Genomic DNA, 21,843 nt, shown 5'->3' with positions numbered 1-21,843 from the left:
CATAGGCCTGCGACAAATCAGGGGGCAGAGCTGATAACGCCAGTACAACGTTTCCAGCATGGACAAACGTAAGCGCGCCACGTGTACCACTACACCGGCTATGGCAGAGAAGACCAAGAGGATATTCCCTGTGACACCCTCTAATTTCATGCTTGAAAGTTGGAAAAACGACACATAATTTAATCGCCAAAATTAAAAATTTGGGCATGACCCGTTCGCATTTTGAACAATTTCCCTGTTTATAATATATCAAACTACTCAAATAACGACACCTTCAGAAAAACGTAAGGAAGACCTTAACATTTAAACTACCGTTTCAAAACATCAAGTTTAAGATACTTAAATATTCACAAACATCTAGTTAAAGTTCAAAACTTCAACACCACTAACTTTAACAAAAGCTTTTAACTAATAAGATTACTACAAAAGTTGCGGAAGCGCATCACGGTTGATCAAGGTGTGTTCGTATCCGAGCGACGCAATGACATTTATACTTGCGCTTTACCTACAATCATTCAATAAATTATATTAGTAAGGAATACATGACATTTTCATTCTTTTGCAATTTGTATTCACATTTCTACAAGAAATCTTACCAATCATTCTTACTTCCTTTTTCCAATTCATTCTAGTCTATTTGACATAACTATTTCTCATTCACCTCCATTAACCCGTATAGTACGGATCATGGAGAAAACTTCCCTTAAATTCATTCTCATTCGAACCCGAACCGACCCATTCGACATGGACCGATACGGACTCCTTCCTTCACTATCTCAATCGAAACAATGACTTTAATTTGAAAATCAATTATCAAAGGGACAAATTAATAAACTCACAACTAACATGTAAGTAACGAACTTACCTCGATCTTGTGCCTTTGTTTGTGATCCGGAACTAGCTCCTTCTTCTTTCGATCCTACACGTATTCGTTCTTATTTAGATCGTAGTCCTTACATTCATAACCATACTTTCAAGTATCAATGCTACTCATATAACAATTGACAATACATTAACTTTCAACATACGAAACCATTCACTCATGATTTATTCAAGACTACTTAGATTATCATTGAGACATTTCATCAAACACCTAATGTGCGTACAACTTCTTAAGCCTTATGTACACATAGCTTATGCATAAATCCACTAGAATACAACATATTTCACATATTCAACCAATTTTGCTCAAATGTTCATTCTACACAATATAATCTACCAATTATACAATTATACCTGAAAATTACTCAACTAATCACATACACACTCATCATCATGCTAGAACAAGTGGGTTTTTCCCAAGTCTTTAGTAAATCAAATTTCAAGTACACCTCTACATAATGATTCTAACTCGCATGCAACTTAATTTCATACTGATTTACAGATTGGTATAAACCCTAGTTCATCAACATGCATCAAAATTTGAGATTCTATCTTACCTTATGCTCAAAACTCTTGGATTAGACAATAGTTAAGCACAAACATTCGATTTATGACTAGAATCCTTCACAATCTTGCTGAATTTTGATGTTAATTGATGAGATTAGGGTCTCCCCTTGTTCTTGCCTCCTGGTCGCGACCCACATAACCCAGAGATACTGGGTTTTTTATTTTTTTTATCTCATTACTTTCTAAATGTTACACTACCAACCCTCAAGTTAGGTTTATTAACCCTTATAACCCATTCCTTATTTTATAAACTTTCTTTAGGTTTTAATACAATTACCATAACTAATTATTTAATACTTTTAAATGTTAGAGCATCCTATTTTATAAATTATGGGATGTTACAAATCTACCCCCCTTAAAAGAGCTTTCATCCCCGAAACCTTAATACGTACCAAAAAGAGACGAGTAGTGCTTTCGCATTTCATCTTCAGATTCCCAGGTTAGATCCGATCCTTTCCGATGCTGCCATTGCACTAAAACTTGTCGAATGGCCTTGTTTCGCAGATATGTTATTTTGGAATCTTTGATAGCCACCGGCTTTTCAATATAATTCATTTTATCATCCAATTCAATATCATCAAGTGACACATGCGTGTGTCGTCCGCGAGGCATCTCCTTAGTTGAGACACGTGAAACGTGTTATGGATTCCATTTAGAGCCGGGGGTAATTCCAATCGATATGCCACTTTACCAACACGGGCCATTACTTTGAACGGTCCAATGTACCGGGGACCCAATTTTCCCCTTTTTCGGAACCGTATTATACCCTTCCATGGCGAGACCTTTAGGAACACTCGATCCCCTTCTTGAAATTCAATAGGGCGCCTTCTCTTATCTGCATAAGCTTTTTGTCTGTCTTGCGTTGCCTTCAAACGAGCCCGTACTTGATCAATCTTTTCATTTGTTATTGCTACAACATCTTTAGGAGCAAGTTCTCGTTGCCCGATTTCTCCCCAACACACAGGGGTTCTACACTTTCTACCGTACAACATTTCATATGGCGCCATTTTGATACTACTTTGATAACTGTTGTTGTACGCGAACTCCACCAACGGTAAATGGTTGTCCCAATTACCCCCAAGATCTATGACACAAGCCCTCAACATATCTACTAACGTTTGTATAGTCCTTTTCGACTGTCCATCCGTTTGCGGATGGTATGCGGTACTTAGTCGCAAGCTTGTGCCCACATCTTCGTGAAATTTTCGCCAAAAACGAGACGTGAATCTTGTGTCACGATCCGACACAATAGACACGGGTACTCCGTGACGAGCAATTATTTCATTCATATAAATTTCTGCCAACTTTTCGGATGAAATAGTTTCTCGTATGGGTAAAAAGTGAGCACTCTTTGTAAGTCGGTCGACTATAACCCAAATAGCGTCGTGACCTCGTTTCGTTCTGGGAAGCTTTGTAATGAGATCCATGGTTATGTCTTCCCACTTCCAAACTGGTATCTCTAAAGATTGCAATTTACCATATGGTTTTTGGTGCTCCGCCTTCACTTGGGAACATGTCAAGCACTTAGCCACGTACTTAACAATGTCACGTTTCATTCCAGGCCACCAATATCCTTTCTTTAAATTTTATACATTTTTGTTGCTCCAGGGTGCACCGTATAGCGAGATTTGTGAGCCTCCTCTAGTAATAGTGACTTCACCTCGGATAACCAAGGTACCCAGATTCAGCCGTACCTGGTCATGATACCATCAGCATTCATTTTTAATTCTCCAATTAAGCCTTTCATTCTTTCCTTCTTCGGATCACTAGCATTTAAGGATTTTGTTTGGGCCTCTTTGATTGACTCCAAAAGTTTAGGGGTGACAGTCATTTTTATTGACTTGACTTGTATGGGTGGTGGGTATTCCTTTCGACTTAACGCATCTGCTACAACATTGGCCTTCCCCGGATGATAAAGGATTTCACAATCATAATCCTTAATTAATTCTAACCACCTTCGTTGTCTCATATTCAAGTCTTTTTGTTCGAAGAAATACTTGAGACTTTTGTGATCCGAATATATGGTACATTTAGTTCCGTACAAATAATGTCGCCACAGTTTCAACGCGAATACTACTGCAGCCAACTCTAGATCGTGTGTTGGGTAGTTGCTTTCATGTGGTTTAAGCTGCCTTGAAGCGTAAGCTATGACTTTACCCCGTTGCATTAAAACAGCCCCCAAGCCCTGATGTGAAGCATCAGTGTTGATGCGTGTCAGTGTGTATATTTTGATGTATATTTAAGCCCCTTTTTACACTTTTAGCCAAGTTTTAAATTTATAAAACACGATATTCACTAACACTAAACACACATATGGGCAAGTGCACCCATCGTGGACGTAGTATAGTGTTGGTAAGATACCGAGGTCGTCCAAGGACACAAGAGCTTTTAATACCGGTTTATCCTCAACGTCTAATCAAATCAAAAAGTGAGAAAAATGTTTTAAACTAAGAAAAATAAAAACTAACTAAATGCTGAAAATAAAAATAAAATAAAAACAGATAGACAAGATGAATCACTTGGATCCGACACGTGTATTAGTATAACCTTTGATTATTTTCGCACTTTTGCACTTGTTTAAGAGATTATCTTAGTTATTGTAGTAGGCCCCTCTTTTGAAGGCGACGTTACCCTCAACCCAGTAGTTTGAGTCAGCAAGGATACAATCCTAAAGGGTCGGATTATTGAAAGATAATGAATTAAGTTATTAATGCAAATTGTGGTAGGCCCCGCTTTTGGCGGTGACGTTACCCTCGGCTAAGTAGTCTGAGTCAGCAGGGATACAATCCTAAATAGCCGGGTTATAGTATTAATAGTAGTTAACTTATGAGGGGGTCAAAGAGTTTGGATCCCCGCCATCCAATACCTATGGGCATTGAAGGAGATCCTACTAAATTTGACCCAGGTCCCAAGCAGGACCTCTAAACGCTGAACAAGGGCAAGACCCTTACCAAACCGTTCCCTTAACCCCCGACCAGGTAGCCAACATACCTCCATATAGACCGTGGAGATATGAATGGTGAAAATCTTTTATTTTATATAGACAGTAAAATAATGCCAAGACACCACGGACAAACGATAAGGAAAGATCACCTTCAACATAAGTAACTAGTTATTAAAGTCATTAATACAAAACCAAATAAAAAGTGCAAAAGATTAAAAATAAAAAGTATTATACTAAACACTTGTCTTCACCAAGTGATGTAAGAGACTTAGGCAAACATGGCCTTGATTGTCAAGAACTCTTACGATCAATCTTGGATCCCGAGACGACTCACACACTCTACGATGGACAATGGATGATGGTGGTGGATGATGGTGTTATGGTGGTGGTGGGTGGTGGATGAGGTGTGAGAGAGGTGGTGTGCCAAGGGATGAGAGAGAATGAAGCCAAGCTCCTCTATTTATAGGCTGAACAGAAGGCTGGACACGGCCCCGTGTCCGCTGGACACGGCCCCGTGCCCGCCTGACACTCTCTCTCCTCATTAATTGTAATTGCGAATTACAATTAATGCGCCTGCTGTACTTTCACCACGCCCCCGTGCTCGCTAGACACGGCCCCGTGGTGGGCAATGGAAGCTTCTACTGGTTTGTCTTTTCTGCTGCTTCCTGGGCACGCCCCCGTGTTCGCTGGACACGGGGCGTGTTCAGACTCTGTTTCTTCCTTTTTGCTTTTGGAGGTGCCGTTGAGGGTCTGGGCAGTCTACTTTTGTTCCTTTTCTTGTATTTATGGTAGAATTAGTGGTCTTTTTGCTTCTTTTGTGATTTTGAGCTCATTTCATCCTGAAAATACAAAAGGAAGACAAAAACACTCTTTTTCCAACATTAGTACTAAAAAAAGGGTTAGTTTTATGCCTTAATTGATGTGTTTTATATGTTGCATTTTACACACATCAAATACCCCCACACTTGAACTTTTGCTTGTCCTCAAGCAAAACTCTTTAAATGTGGCTTACACTCCCAAATGGAATAGGTAGAAGAGAAGTTTTTAGCTTGTCCTAGAGTGTCGGGAATCCAAGGTTTTTATAGGCTTTATTTTTATTTATTTACAATCCTATTCGTTATGATTTATTTTGAACTTTTCATAAGATAAATTACTTATTTGGGCATAGCATGCCTTATTAAAATTCCATTTATATACAAGTTCACATACCTCACGGGAGATCACTCAACATTCGGCCGAAGGTGTATATTTTAGTGAATCACTCGAGAGCGGCACGGAACTTACGTCTTTCCATAGGCTTGCCAAGCAATCAATCCTCCTCCTTTTTAACTTTTTACCTTTGTAAATATCAAGAGGACTTTTTGGGTGAAGGCTTGGGTTTAAAGGTGGGTGGTTGGTTAGTGGTTAGTAAAAAGGGCGAAAAAATCGTAACAAGCGTCGGTTTTCGTGAAGTACCTTATTTTTAGTGACTTTTTATTTTTGAAGTATTTCTCCAAACAAGCTTTTTATAGCTTTTGTTTGTTTTTGACTTCATCATCATTTTTTTTTTTTGATGTCACATGAAAGGGCAAGTTGACGAAAAACCGAGCTTGTTACTAAAATAAAGGGTGAAAAAAAAATTGAAAAAGGTTTTTGGTGGGTAAAAATGGTTTTTGGGGTAATGAAATGAAAGGTTTAGGCTCAAAGGGGCTATCTAGGGGGATCTTGGGTAGGTAAAAAAAATGAAAAATAATGGTTTTGAAAGAAAAATAGTTAGTCCTAATGCCTCCATCATTTACTTACTTGGGTTTAAGTTGGTAAGGACCGGGAATGTATCGTCGTGGCAAGTTCTAGATTTGTAAGGACCGAGCGGCTATTCACACAAGAAACGAAAAATGAGCATTTAATCTTAATATGTGTATTTTTATGCTCAATAAAGGCTCAAAACTCACTTTTGTGGGAATGGGTTTTTAATGTGACCAAGCATATATAATCGAATTTTAAACTAGACTTGTTATGCCGTTTCATAATTTTCTTATGTTGGTTCCTTTTTTATCACGACGCTATCGGTTGTAAACTTGTAAAAGTATAACCTTTTTTAGAACTTGTTCTTCCCAACTTAAACTTAGACAAGTAAAAAAAAATGAAAAAGTTTTTGAAAAAATTTGGGGTGTTTAGCGGTTCCAATAGAGTTTTGTGTAAGGCTTGTGTTTAGGATTTTGCAAAATTTCAAGGTTTTAGCATCCCCCCCACACTTAAATTACACATTGTCCTCAATGTGTCCAAAAATAATATTTTTGGTTGATTAGAATGTATAAAAGTGTGTTAAAAAGCAAAGGTTTATGTTACTGGAAGTCTGGACACGGCCCCGTGTTCAGCGGACACGGCCCCGTGGTGAACTGCCAGTAACGAAAACTTACAGAAGGTGGACACGGGGGCGTGTCGGGTGAACACGGCCACGTGTCGGGCAAAAAATTGCAGGTCAGTAGCCAAACAGCAGATCTGGGAGATGGACACGGGGGCGTGTCGGCTGGACACGTCCCCGTGTGGACAGTCTGTTAGCCTGAAAAATAAGGTTTTCTCCCGGTTTCTTCATCCTAGGGCTGCAAGTGCTAATGTTTAGCGCCCTAACCCTTGCATTGCACCTATTTAATCATTCAATACCAACCAACCAAGCACAAACCATCCTAATTTACCATTGTCAAGCATTATCCAAACATAAACAAAATAAAGATAAAAAGTAGTTCGGGAAAGTAAATTGTTCGACAAATGGCACGCAGGCCATGAATTGTTTGATAGATAAGAAGGGCATTCAAACCTGTGGGCTCATCACCAGCCAGCCCCTTGTTCCTCCAAGCCTCCTACTCCATGTCTTCATCACTACCATCACCTCCGCCCCCTTGCCTCGCCATGTACTCCCGGATGCTACCGATATCATCTTGTATATCATTGGCGCTGCGTTCGATAGCTCCAACCCGGTGGTATGTGTTGTTGACGAGGTTGTAGGTGTTCCTGGTGCACATAAGGTTTTCCTGCAAAAGATCATGTAAACTTTGAAAATTAGGAAAACCGCCTCCTTGAGAGGAGGATTGACCCGGATCGCCTTGGGGTGGATACTGAAAATGGGGATGTGGTGCATGAAGAACTAGAGCCTCCTGCGGGTTCCATGCGTAGCCTTGCGTCCTCTGAAAGCTCACCGTCCCGTCCTCCGCTTCATAAAGCAAATTCATGGCTCGGCAAATATGATAATCGACCCGTCCCGACCATGGACTCCTTTCGAAGGACCTTGGGATATTCGTGAAGTGCTTGAAAAGACGGTACACCCATCCTCCGAAGAAGATTGGTGTAGGAGCAGAGGCAAGGCGGCTCAAGTGCATGTTTCGCAGTAGGAAGTAAGGAACATCGAGGGGCTTCTGGTTGTAGATGCAGTGAAGGACAACCAAATCTTTCAACCCAACAACGCCACTACTGTCATGGCGTTGGTTCAGCGAGTACGTGAGGAGCCTGTGGATGTAGCGGTATAACGGGTCCCTCAGTTTGGTGCTTTTTGTGCTGCTCGGGTTGTAGATTCCCTCACCTATTTGAGCCCATGCGGCTTGGCGTTCAGTCGCATCCAAGTCTCGCAATCCCCCGGTATTCTCTTCATTCCCCGCTTCCTCTTCACTATACAGCCCAATGATGGCTCCAAACTGTGCCATGGAGGTTCTAAACGTGGTCCCTCCACATCGAAATTCGACCGCGTCATGATCAAACGGTTCGCGCCTCGAGTTGAAAATGAAGGTGCTATAGAACTCCATTGTGCATTGATGTACCGACCGTAGTCGGGTGGTCAACGCGACATGTAGTGGACCCCTCACAATGTTGTTGAAGCGGTCAAGTTGGTTCACCATGGTTAGCAAATCTGTACACGCCCGCCTTGGGTACTCTTCCGGTCGTGTTTGTAGAACCTCGTACCGTGCCCTAGCATCCAGTTCATTTGCGCTAAACCTTGTGAATTTCGACATCTGAAAAGAATACATAAAAAGTTAGTATGAAACAAGGAAAGCAAGAGTGAAACTGCAAACAGTGGGCTGGACACGGCCCCGTGTTCAGCGGACACGGCCCCGTGTCCAGGCGTCTGTAACCCAAAAATTCCATTTTTCGTCCCGGTTTCGAAAACCTGAAAATTTTTAGCCCAATAGTAGCGGTTTCCCCCGAAAATGAAACCCTAAGTGTCATTTTTCCCATAACAAACCGTTTACCCTTTCAATTTCGTGTTTTTCGGTTCAAGAACAAGGGTTTGGGGTTTTATTTGGAAATCGGACAAATCTATCAACAATACTTGCCTCGTTACTTTCTACTACACTAATCTAAACTACTACTAACAAATTTCATCAAAAATTTTGAGTTCGATCCGGATGAACATGAAGAACCCTAGATTTTTCCCCAATTTTTGATGTTTTAACTACATGCAAGTAACTAATCTAACTATTAATGAAGATAGAATCATACCTTGACGTTGTTAGATTTGGTGGTGACGTTGAAAATCCGCAGAAAATCGCCTCTAACCAGAGAGTTTTCGGCTAAACGGGGCGTGTGGAATGGTGTAACTGATAGGAAAAGAGGGTTTTATCCCGTCAGTCGCCTCGACACGGCCCCGTGCCGGGCGAAGTTTTTGAAATTTTTTTTTTTTTGTGCTCGTGTGCATGCCCCTTATTTCCGAAAAATGATTTACCGGTTTTTAAACGTACACTTACCTGTAACATGTCGGGTACGAATTTATTCGTTAACCGTCTGAAGTGAGATCTCCTCTTCCTCATCCTCAATGGATCCTCGGTAGAGTTTCAGCCGTTGGCCATTGACGTTAAATGGTGTCCCATTTCGAGTTTTAATTTCTACTGCACCGTGTGGAAAAACATGGGTGACGGAAAAAGGTCCTGACCACCTAGATTTCAACTTAGCAGGAAATAATCGAAGTCGTGAATTAAACAATAGAACTTGGTCTCCAACCCGAAATTCATTAGATTTAATATATTTATCATGCAAATTTTTCATTCTTTCTTTATAAATTTCGGAGTTAGAATATGCATAATTCCTAAGTTCGTCTAATTCGTTTATTTGACAAAATCGATTTTTACCGGCATTTTCCAAATCTAAGTTTACGTTTTTTATTGCCCAGTAGGCTTTGTGAGCTATTTCTACTGGCAAGTGACAACTTTTTCCATAGACGAGTTTATATGGGGTTGTGCCTATAGTGGTTTTATAAGCAGTTCGAAAAGCCCATAAAGCGTCGTCTAATTTATCGGCCCATTCTTTTTTATTTATTCCTACGGTTTTTTCAAGTATTCGTTTTAAACCTCGATTAGTCACTTCGGCTTGCCCATTTGTTTGAGGATGATATGCTGTTGAGACCCGGTGATAGACCCCATACCTTGTTAATATTTTTTCGAGTTGATGATTGCAAAAATGGGTACCTCTATCACTTATCAAAGCCTTTGGTGTCCCGAAACGAGAGAACAGCTTTTTCAGAAATTTTACCACCACTCTCCCATCGTTTGTTGGAAGAGCTTTGGCCTCTGCCCATTTAGACAAGTAATCTACTGCCACAAGTATATATTTGTTTCCCTTTGAAGGTGGGAAAGGTCCCATGAAATCGAGTCCCCACACATCAAAGATTTCACAGACGAGAATGCCATTTTGAGGCATTTCGTTTTTGGAAGAAATATTACCTAATCTTTGGCATGCATCACATGTCTTTACAAGGTTTTGAGCATCCTTGTAAATGGTCGGCCAGTAAAATCCTGAATCAAATACCTTTCGTGCGGTACTTGCGGCACCATGATGTCCTCCGTATGGACCTTCATGACAATGATGGAGAATTCTTCGTGCTTCATTACCATAGACACACCTTCGGATGAGCTGATCAGCACACATTTTGAAAAGATAGGGGTCTTCCCAAAAGTAATGCTTTACATCAGCAAAGAATTTCTTTCTTTGATGATGTGGCCATCCTTTGGTGACTACACCGCTAGCTAAGAAATTAGCGTAGTCGGCATACCATGGTTCTTGTCTACTCTCTATCATTTCCAAGGATTCCGTGGGAAATTTCTCGTTGATTTGCTCGTCCCTGGTTGTCTCCAAAGCTGGGTCTTCTAAGCGTGAGAGATGATCTGCAGCAGTGTTTTCTGCTCCTCTTTTGTCCTTGATTTCAATGTCGAATTCTTGGAGGAGTAGAATCCATCTTATCAAACGGGGTTTTGCGTCTTGCTTCTTGAAAAGGTACCTGATGGCTGCATGGTCTGTATAGACTATTGTTTTAGAAAGAACAAGATAAGAACGAAATTTATCAAAAGCAAATACCACCGCTAGTAATTCTTTTTCTGTAGTTGTATAATTTTCTTGCGCATCATTAAGAGTTTTACTAGCATAATAGATTGGGTGGAAATGTTTTTCTTTTCTTTGTCCCAAGACTGCTCCAACAGCGAAGTCACTTGCATCGCACATGATTTCGAAAGGAAATTTCCAATCTGGCGCTATCATGATAGGTGCATTGACTAGTATTTCCTTGAGGGTTAGAAATGCTTGATTGCATTCCTTGTCAAAGATGAAGGGTGCATCTTTTTCAAGTAATTTTGTTAGAGGCCTTGAAATTTTTGAAAAGTCTTTGATAAACCTTCTATAAAATCCGGCATGTCCTAGGAAACTTCTGATTACTCGCACGGAGGATGGAGGAGGTAATCGAGAAATAGTCTCTATTTTTGCTCGATCAACTTCCATTCCTTCGCTTGAGATTTTGTGACCGAGTACTATTCCCTCTGTTACCATGAAATGGCATTTTTCCCAATTAAGGGCGAGGTTAGTTTCCTCACATCGGGATAGCATTCGTTCAAGATTATCGAGGCATTGGTCATATGAGTCTCCAAAGATGGAAAAGTCATCCATGAAGACTTCCATTGTCTTTTCGATCATATCATGGAAAATGGCGACCATACAACGTTGGAATGTTGCAGGCGCATTACATAGACCGAATGGCATGCGTCGATATGCAAAAGTTCTGTAGGGACATGTGAAAGTTGTTTTCTCTTGGTCTTCTGGTGCTATCGGTATTTGAAAGTAACCTGAAAAACCATCTAAGAAACAATAAAATTTATGACCGGATAATCTTTCTAACATTTGATCAATGAAGGGTAAAGGAAAGTGGTCTTTCCTAGTCGCTTCATTTAATCGCCTATAATCTATACAGACTCTCCATCCTGTGACGGTTCTCGTTGGTATTAATTCATTTTTCTCGTTAGTTATTACCGTCATACCTCCTTTCTTTGGGACTACTTGAACGGGACTTACCCACGGGCTATCGGAGATAGGGTAGATTAGTCCGGCGTCGAGTAGTTTGATGACTTCATTCTTAACCACTTCTTGAACATTGGGGTTCACTCTTCGTTGTGGTTGAATTACCGTCTTGTAGTCATCATTCATTAAAATTTTGTGCGTGCACATGGAAGGGATTATTCCTTTAATATCTACAAGCTTCCAAGCAATCACGTTTTTGTGTTTTTTAAGTAAGTTAACTAATTTCTCTTTTTCTATATTACTTAATTTAGATGAAATAATTACGGGTAAACTACCTTCTTTGCCTAGAAAAGCATATTCCAAACCTTTAGGAAGTTCTTTGAGCTCAATGGGTGGGTCTTTAGAAGACACCTTATTTTGTGGCTCGTCTAGATCAAGAACCTTAAAAGTTTGTTCTATGGCTATCTCTTCTTCGACAAAGTGGTCCTCTTCGTTGGTTGTATCGGGCGGTTCAGCTTCATCTTCAATTAGGGGGTCATTGTTACCAAAAGGATATTTCATTGAGCGCTCAAGATCTATGCTCCTTTTGAATGCCCCTAATTGAAGAGGTAGATTGTTGAATTTCCGGTTTTTCAAAGCTCTATGAGTTTGTACAAAAGGTTTTCCCAGGACTAAGGGGGCGTCATCTAAGATGACGAAGTTGGTTGGGATTACCATTTGATTTGTTTGAACCAAAACATCTTCAACTACACCGATTGATTTTATTACTTTCCGATTGGATAGAAAAATGGGTATTTGAAGTGGAGAAAAATCACTAACACTTAATTTTTCAAAAATGTAGTTAGGCATTATGTTAACACAAAGATCTTTATCGATGGTGATATTGCTAATAAATGAATTTTGAAAGAAACATGGAACCGGTGTAATGTTAATTTCAAAAGGGTCTTCTTTTATTAGCGAGGTTTGATCATTAGTTAACTTAACACTTACTAAGTCTTTGATTTTAGCACTAGTGTTTAACTCTTTTAAAAACTTAGCATGAGGGGTTATTAAACAATGGTTTTCGAAAGTAGGTGACAAGAGGTTAATTTCTTCAAAATTAGACTCTTCTTGCATTTTATCATTATCGGACTCACCATTTTCGTTGTTTAACTCATGTGTCGGTTTTTCACTTTCTTGTTCTTCCATTTTTACATTTTCAACTATCTCTACGTTATTATCATTTTTTAGCTCTTCTCTTGCGCGGGATTCCTCTTCCCTTGCGCGAGATTCTTTTATGCAACGTTCGATAGTTTTAATGTGTTCTAATATCCTATTGGTCACTTCGGTGAGATTGAAAGAATTTGGATCCTCAAAGCTTGAATCCGATTGTTCGATCCTTGGCTCCTCATAGTACTCATATGAAGTAGATGGTTCACACCATTGTTCTTCATTGTAAGTATATGATGGATAAGGGTCGAAACTTTGTTCTTCATAGTACTCATATGAGGTGGGTTGTTCACGCCATGGTTCCTCATAATAAGAGTATGAAGGTGGTGGCTCATATGTTGAATCTTCAAAGTATGAGTATGATGGCTCATACCTTGGTTCATCAAAATATGAGTATGAGGGAGGAGGTTCATACCTTTGGTCTTCATAGGATGTGTATGAAGTTGATGGCTCGTACCTGGGCTCCTCATAATGGTTGTATGAATTGGATGGTTGATATGAAGTATTATATTGAACCGAGCGTGTGTTACGACAACTAGTGCAATAATTACCCCTATAATCATCCTCATCATAGGTGTAGTTGTAACCTCTTGAGTATTGATCCATAAGAATCACTCAACATACCACAACTGAGTCTCGGGACCAGAAAACAAAAATAAGACGGAAACAGAAGCTGGACACGGCCCCGTGTTGAGTGGACACGGCCCCGTGTTCAGGGACTGTATCTGGGCGTTTTAATTAAAGTTGCTGGTCACGTTGAGCACGGGGGCGTGTTCAGCGAGCACGGCCCCGTGTTCAGACTCTGTATCTGGGTATCTACTCTAAAAATATGCAGCACGGGGGCGTGTTCAGTGAGCACGGCCCCGTGTTCAGGCTACTGTAAATGCAAAACTAAACTAAAATGCAGAAAAATGCGCGCGTTTAAAAAGGTTTTGAAAAATAGATTAGGCCGTCGATTTTAAGCTTTCTTAAAATCCTTGTGTCCCCGGCAACGGCGCCAAAAACTTGATGCGTGTCAGTGTGTATATATTTTGATGTATATTTAAGCCCCTTTTTACACTTTTAGCCAAGTTTTAAATTTATAAAACACGATATTCACTAACACTAAACACACATATGGGCAAGTGCACCCATCGTGGACGTAGTATAGTGTTGGTAAGATACCGAGGTCGTCCAAGGACACAAGAGCTTTTAATACCGGTTTATCCTCAACGTCTAATCAAATCAAAAAGTGAGAAAAATGTTTTAAACTAAGAAAAATAAAAACTAACTAAATGCTGAAAATAAAAATAAAATAAAAACAGATAGACAAGATGAATCACTTGGATCCGACACGTGTATTAGTATAACCTTTGATTATTTTCGCACTTTTGCACTTGTTTAAGAGATTATATTAGTTATTGTAGTAGGCCCCTCTTTTGAAGGCGACGTTACCCTCAACCCAGTAGTTTGAGTCAGCAAGGATACAATCCTAAAGGGTCGGATTATTGAAAGATAATGAATTAAGTTATTAATGCAAATTGTGGTAGGCCCCGCTTTTGGCGGTGACGTTACCCTCGGCTAAGTAGTCTGAGTCAGCAGGGATACAATCCTAAATAGCCGGGTTATAGTATTAATAGTAGTTAACTTATGAGGGGGTCAAAGAGTTTGGATCCCCGCCATCCAATACCTATGGGCATTGAAGGAGATCCTACTAAATTTGACCCAGGTCCCAAGCAGGACCTCTAAACGCTGAACAAGGGCAAGACCCTTACCAAACCGTTCCCTTAACCCCCGACCAGGTAGCCAACATACCTCCATATAGACCGTGGAGATATGAATGGTGAAAATCTTTTATTTTATATAGACAGTAAAATAATGCCAAGACACCACGGACAAACGATAAGGAAAGATCACCTTCAACATAAGTAACTAGTTATTAAAGTCATTAATACAAAACCAAATAAAAAGTGCAAAAGATTAAAAATAAAAAGTATTATACTAAACACTTGTCTTCACCAAGTGATGTAAGAGACTTAGGCAAACATGGCCTTGATTGTCAAGAACTCTTACGATCAATCTTGGATCCCGAGACGACTCACACACTCTACGATGGACAATGGATGATGGTGGTGGATGATGGTGTTATGGTGGTGGTGGGTGGTGGATGAGGTGTGAGAGAGGTGGTGTGCCAAGGGATGAGAGAGAATGAAGCCAAGCTCCTCTATTTATAGGCTGAAGCCAGGGGGTGCATCCATAGCAGTAGACCCAGCAGTCGGATACTGAGCCCCCCATTCAGATAAGAAGCCCATCTCCCTTACAAGATTATGGAACTCCTCTTCCTTCCACCCTATAACTGCCTGGTCAGGGCCAGGAGGAGCCTTCCCTTTATTTTTCCTCTTCTTCTGGGAAGGATTTGCACCAGACATAATGAAGATAATCAGAGGTTCCGGAAGAAAGGAGAAAAGATGAAGGAGATGAAGAAAACCAAACTTCAAATTTTGAAAAGTAAGAAGGAAGTAGAAACCGCCCCATATTTATACCCATCGCATTTAATGCGATGGGTAGTGGGCCGTCAGAATCCAGAAGGGTGACTAATGGGGGTGAAACACGTCAGAAGAGAGAGAAGACGTCGTCTCTTTTTTCGGGAGAGTGGGTGACAGACGTGACAGAAAGTAACTGCTGCAACTGAAAAGGCGCCTGTTCACCTCCGACAAGGCAGGGACAGCAGACAGTCACATCAGTATTCTCCCCCAAGACAAACAAAACTTCCCTTAGAAGGGAACAACAAATGCCATACGCCTTGCGCTATGCGTCCATTTGGCTCAACTTATATAAGTTACCCAAACCCATGCACCATGCGTCCATTTGGCTCAACTTTTAAAAGTTACCAAAAACTCATGCGCCATGCGTCCATTTGGCTCAACTTTTATAAGTTACCAAAACCCATGCGCCATGCGTCCATTTGGCTCAACTTTTATAAGTTACCAAAACCCATGCACCATGCGTCCATTTGACTCAACTTTTATAAGTTACCAAAACCCATGCGCCATGCGTCCATTTGGCTCCACTTTCATAAGTTACCAAAACCATGCGCCATGCATCCATTTGGCTCAACTTTTACAAGTTGCCAAAACCCACGCGCCATACAAATCACCACAAAACCACTACCCTTATAAGTCCAGAATCCCTCCTAGACGGTTAACTCAACTAGAAGGCACACTGGACTGGGGGACTTGAAGAGGTATGGTCCCCGTTCCCTGCCTACATGGCAGGGACCACACCACTTTTTGATCATACATGGCGCCTACATCAGCAAAGCAATCCAGAAGCTTCTAGAAACTTCTGGAAGACGTCAAGGTGGCACCAAAGATGCTCCATCCGACAAAAAGGACAACACGTGTCACCAGTTGTAGAACGCCACATAGGCCTGCGACAAATCAGGGGGCAGAGCTGATAACGCCAGTACAACGTTTCCAGCATGGACAAACGTAAGCGCGCCACGTGTACCACTACACCGGCTATGGCAGAGGAGACCAAGAGGATATTCCCTGTGACACCCTCTAATTTCATGCTTGAAAGTTGGAAAAACGACACATAATTTAATCGCCAAAATTAAAAATTTGGGCATGACCCGTTCGCATTTTGAACAATTTCCCTGTTTATAATATGTCAAACTACTCAAATAACGACACCTTCAGAAAAACGTAAGGAAGACCTTAACATTTAAACTACCGTTTCAAAACATCAAGTTTAAGATACTTAAATATTCACAAACATCTAGTTAAAGTTCAAAACTTCAACACCACTAACTTTAACAAAAGCTTTTAACTAATAAGATTACTACAAAAGTTGCGGAAGCGCATCACGGTTGATCAAGGTGTGTTCGTATCCGAGCGACGCAATGACATTTATACTTGCGCTTTACCTACAATCATTCAATAAATTATATTAGTAAGGAATACATGACATTTTCATTCTTTTGCAATTTGTATTCACATTTCTACAAGAAATCTTACCAATCATTCTTACTTCCTTTTTCCAATTCATTCTAGTCTATTTGACATAACTATTTCTCATTCACCTCCATTAACCCGTATAGTACGGATCATGGAGAAAACTTCCCTTAAATTCATTCTCATTCGAACCCGAACCGACCCATTCGACATGGACCGATACGGACTCCTTCCTTCACTATCTCAATCGAAACAATGACTTTAATTTGAAAATCAATTATCAAAGGGACAAATTAATAAACTCACAACTAACATGTAAGTAACGAACTTACCTCGATCTTGTGCCTTTGTTTGTGATCCGGAACTAGCTCCTTCTTCTTTCGATCCTACACGTATTCGTTCTTATTTAGATCGTAGTCCTTACATTCATAACCATACTTTCAAGTATCAATGCTACTCATATAACAATTGACAATACATTAACTTTCAACATACGAAACCATTCACTCATGATTTATTCAAGACTACTTAGATTATCATTGAGACATTTCATCAAACACCTAATGTGCGTACAACTTCTTAAGCCTTATGTACACATAGCTTATGCATAAATCCACTAGAATACAACATATTTCACATATTCAACCAATTTTGCTCAAATGTTCATTCTACACAATATAATCTACCAATTATACAATTATACCTGAAAATTACTCAACTAATCACATACACACTCATCATCATGCTAGAACAAGTGGGTTTTTCCCAAGTCTTTAGTAAATCAAATTTCAAGTACACCTCTACATAATGATTCTAACTCGCATGCAACTTAATTTCATACTGATTTACAGATTGGTATAAACCCTAGTTCATCAACATGCATCAAAATTTGAGATTCTATCTTACCTTATGCTCAAAACTCTTGGATTAGACAATAGTTAAGCACAAACATTCGATTTATGACTAGAATCCTTCACAATCTTGCTGAATTTTGATGTTAATTGATGAGATTAGGGTCTCCCCTTGTTCTTGCCTCCTGGTCGCGACCCACATAACCCAGAGATACTGGGTTTTTTATTTTTTTTATCTCATTACTTTCTAAATGTTACACTACCAACCCTCAAGTTAGGTTTATTAACCCTTATAACCCATTCCTTATTTTATAAACTTTCTTTAGGTTTTAATACAATTACCATAACTAATTATTTAATACTTTTAAATGTTAGAGCATCCTATTTTATAAATTATGGGATGTTACAAATCTACCCCCCTTAAAAGAGCTTTCATCCCCGAAACCTTAATACGTACCAAAAAGAGACGAGTAGTGCTTTCGCATTTCATCTTCAGATTCCCAGGTTAGATCCGATCCTTTCCGATGCTGCCATTGCACTAAAACTTGTCGAATGGCCTTGTTTCGCAGATATGTTATTTTGGAATCTTTGATAGCCACCGGCTTTTCAATATAATTCATTTTATCATCCAATTCAATATCATCAAGTGACACATGCGTGTGTCGTCCGCGAGGCATCTCCTTAGTTGAGACACGTGAAACGTGTTATGGATTCCATTTAGAGCCGGGGGTAATTCCAATCGATATGCCACTTTACCAACACGGGCCATTACTTTGAACGGTCCAATGTACCGGGGACCCAATTTTCCCCTTTTTCGGAACCGTATTATACCCTTCCATGGCGAGACCTTTAGGAACACTCGATCCCCTTCTTGAAATTCAATAGGGCGCCTTCTCTTATCTGCATAAGCTTTTTGTCTGTCTTGCGTTGCCTTCAAACGAGCCCGTACTTGATCAATCTTTTCATTTGTTATTGCTACAACATCTTTAGGAGCAAGTTCTCGTTGCCCGATTTCTCCCCAACACACAGGGGTTCTACACTTTCTACCGTACAACATTTCATATGGCGCCATTTTGATACTACTTTGATAACTGTTGTTGTACGCGAACTCCACCAACGGTAAATGGTTGTCCCAATTACCCCCAAGATCTATGACACAAGCCCTCAACATATCTACTAACGTTTGTATAGTCCTTTTCGACTGTCCATCCGTTTGCGGATGGTATGCGGTACTTAGTCGCAAGCTTGTGCCCACATCTTCGTGAAATTTTCGCCAAAAACGAGACGTGAATCTTGTGTCACGATCCGACACAATAGACACGGGTACTCCGTGACGAGCAATTATTTCATTCATATAAATTTCTGCCAACTTTTCGGATGAAATAGTTTCTCGTATGGGTAAAAAGTGAGCACTCTTTGTAAGTCGGTCGACTATAACCCAAATAGCGTCGTGACCTCGTTTCGTTCTGGGAAGCTTTGTAATGAGATCCATGGTTATGTCTTCCCACTTCCAAACTGGTATCTCTAAAGATTGCAATTTACCATATGGTTTTTGGTGCTCCGCCTTCACTTGGGAACATGTCAAGCACTTAGCCACGTACTTAACAATGTCACGTTTCATTCCAGGCCACCAATATCCTTTCTTTAAATCTTGATACATTTTTGTTGCTCCAGGGTGCACCGTATAGCGAGATTTGTGAGCCTCCTCTAGTAATAGTGACTTCACCTCGGATAACCAAGGTACCCAGATTCAGCCGTACCTGGTCATGATACCATCAGCATTCATTTTTAATTCTCCAATTAAGCCTTTCATTCTTTCCTTCTTCGGATCACTAGCATTTAAGGATTTTGTTTGGACCTCTTTGATTGACTCCAAAAGTTTAGGGGTGACAGTCATTTTTATTGACTTGACTTGTATGGGTGGTGGGTATTCCTTTCGACTTAACGCATCTGCTACAACATTGGCCTTCCCCGGATGATAAAGGATTTCACAATCATAATCCTTAATTAATTCTAACCACCTTCGTTGTCTCATATTCAAGTCTTTTTGTTCGAAGAAATACTTGAGACTTTTGTGATCCGAATATATGGTACATTTAGTTCCGTACAAATAATGTCGCCACAGTTTCAACGCGAATACTACTGCAGCCAACTCTAGATCGTGTGTTGGGTAGTTGCTTTCATGTGGTTTAAGCTGCCTTGAAGCGTAAGCTATGACTTTACCCCGTTGCATTAAAACAGCCCCCAAGCCCTGATGTGAAGCATCAGTGTTGATGCGTGTCAGTGTGTATATATTTTGATGTATATTTAAGCCCCTTTTTACACTTTTAGCCAAGTTTTAAATTTATAAAACACGATATTCACTAACACTAAACACACATATGGGCAAGTGCACCCATCGTGGACGTAGTATAGTGTTGGTAAGATACCGAGGTCGTCCAAGGACACAAGAGCTTTTAATACCGGTTTATCCTCAACGTCTAATCAAATCAAAAAGTGAGAAAAATGTTTTAAACTAAGAAAAATAAAAACTAACAAAATGCTGAAAATAAAAATAAAATAAAAACAGATAGACAAGATGAATCACTTGGATCCGACACGTGTATTAGTATAACCTTTGATTATTTTCGCACTTTTGCACTTGTTTAAGAGATTATCTTAGTTATTGTAGTAGGCCCCTCTTTTGAAGGCGACGTTACCCTCAACCCAGTAGTTTGAGTCAGCAAGGATACAATCCTAAAGGGTCGGATTATTGAAAGATAATGAATTAAGTTATTAATGCAAATTGTGGTAGGCCCCGCTTTTGGCGGTGACGTTACCCTCGGCTAAGTAGTCTGAGTCAGCAGGGATACAGTCCTAAATAGCCGGGTTATAGTATTAATAGTAGTTAACTTATGAGGGGGTCAAAGAGTTTGGATCCCCGCCATCCAATACCTATGGGCATTGAAGGAGATCCTACTAAATTTGACCCAGGTCCCAAGCAGGACCTCTAAACGCTGAACAAGGGCAAGACCCTTACCAAACCGTTCCCTTAACCCCCGACCAGGTAGCCAACATACCTCCATATAGACCGTGGAGATATGAATGGTGAAAATCTTTTATTTTATATAGACAGTAAAATAATGCCAAGACACCACGGACAAACGATAAGGAAAGATCACCTTCAACATAAGTAACTAGTTATTAAAGTCATTAATACAAAACCAAATAAAAAGTGCAAAAGATTAAAAATAAAAAGTATTATACTAAACACTTGTCTTCACCAAGTGATGTAAGAGACTTAGGCAAACATGGCCTTGATTGTCAAGAACTCTTACGATCAATCTTGGATCCCGAGACGACTCACACACTCTACGATGGACAATGGATGATGGTGGTGGATGATGGTGTTATGGTGGTGGTGGGTGGTGGATGAGGTGTGAGAGAGGTGGTGTGCCAAGGGATGAGAGAGAATGAAGCCAAGCTCCTCTATTTATAGGCTGAACAGAAGGCTGGACACGGCCCCGTGTCCGCTGGACACGGCCCCGTGCCCGCCTGACACTCTCTCTCCTCATTAATTGTAATTGCGAATTACAATTAATGCGCCTGCTGTACTTTCACCACGCCCCCGTGCTCGCTGGACACGGCCCCGTGGTGGGCAATGGAAGCTTCTACTGGTTTGTCTTTTCTGCTGCTTCCTGGGCACGCCCCCGTGTTCGCTGGACACGGGGCGTGTTCAGACTCTGTTTCTTCCTTTTTGCTTTTGGAGGTGCCGTTGAGGGTCTGGGCAGTCTACTTTTGTTCCTTTTCTTGTATTTATGGTAGAATTAGTGGTCTTTTTGCTTCTTTTGTGATTTTGAGCTCATTTCATCCTGAAAATACAAAAGGAAGACAAAAACACTCTTTTTCCAACATTAGTACTAAAAAAAGGGTTAGTTTTATGCCTTAATTGATGTGTTTTATATGTTGCATTTTACACACATCAGTGTATACTACTAAGTCTTTTGAACCCTCGGGTAAGGTTAGAATTGGGGCGTCGGACAGCTTACTCTTTAAAGTCTGGAATGCTTTTTCTTGCTCAATTCCCCACACAAATTTCTCATTCTTCTTGGTTAGTTTGGTTAAAGGTAACGATATTTTGGAAAAATCCTGTATAAACCTTCGGTAATACCCAACCAAACCCAGAAAACTCCTCACTTCACTCGGGTTCTTAGGAGGAACCCAGTTC

The 21,843-nt window shown here is 40.3% G+C and overlaps 1 long non-coding RNA gene across 1 annotated transcript; it reads right to left on the bottom strand.

Annotated features, from left to right (window-relative positions):
- Positions 1-300: 300 nt before the first annotated feature.
- Positions 301-17,836, bottom strand: LOC110905615. Its single transcript, XR_004880982.1, has 4 exons — positions 17,692-17,836; positions 17,118-17,171; positions 866-919; positions 301-505 (listed from the first exon to the last, which is right to left on the bottom strand). It is a non-coding gene; the product is annotated as an uncharacterized LOC110905615 (long non-coding RNA).
- Between the last annotated feature and the right edge of the window lie 4,007 nt (positions 17,837-21,843).

The sequence above is a fragment of the Helianthus annuus genome, chromosome 15 (genome assembly GCF_002127325.2).
Source record: "Helianthus annuus cultivar XRQ/B chromosome 15, HanXRQr2.0-SUNRISE, whole genome shotgun sequence".
NCBI lineage: Eukaryota > Viridiplantae > Streptophyta > Magnoliopsida > Asterales > Asteraceae > Helianthus > Helianthus annuus.
Note: the sequence above shows the minus strand (reverse complement) of the source record. Positions and strands in the feature narration are given on the sequence as shown.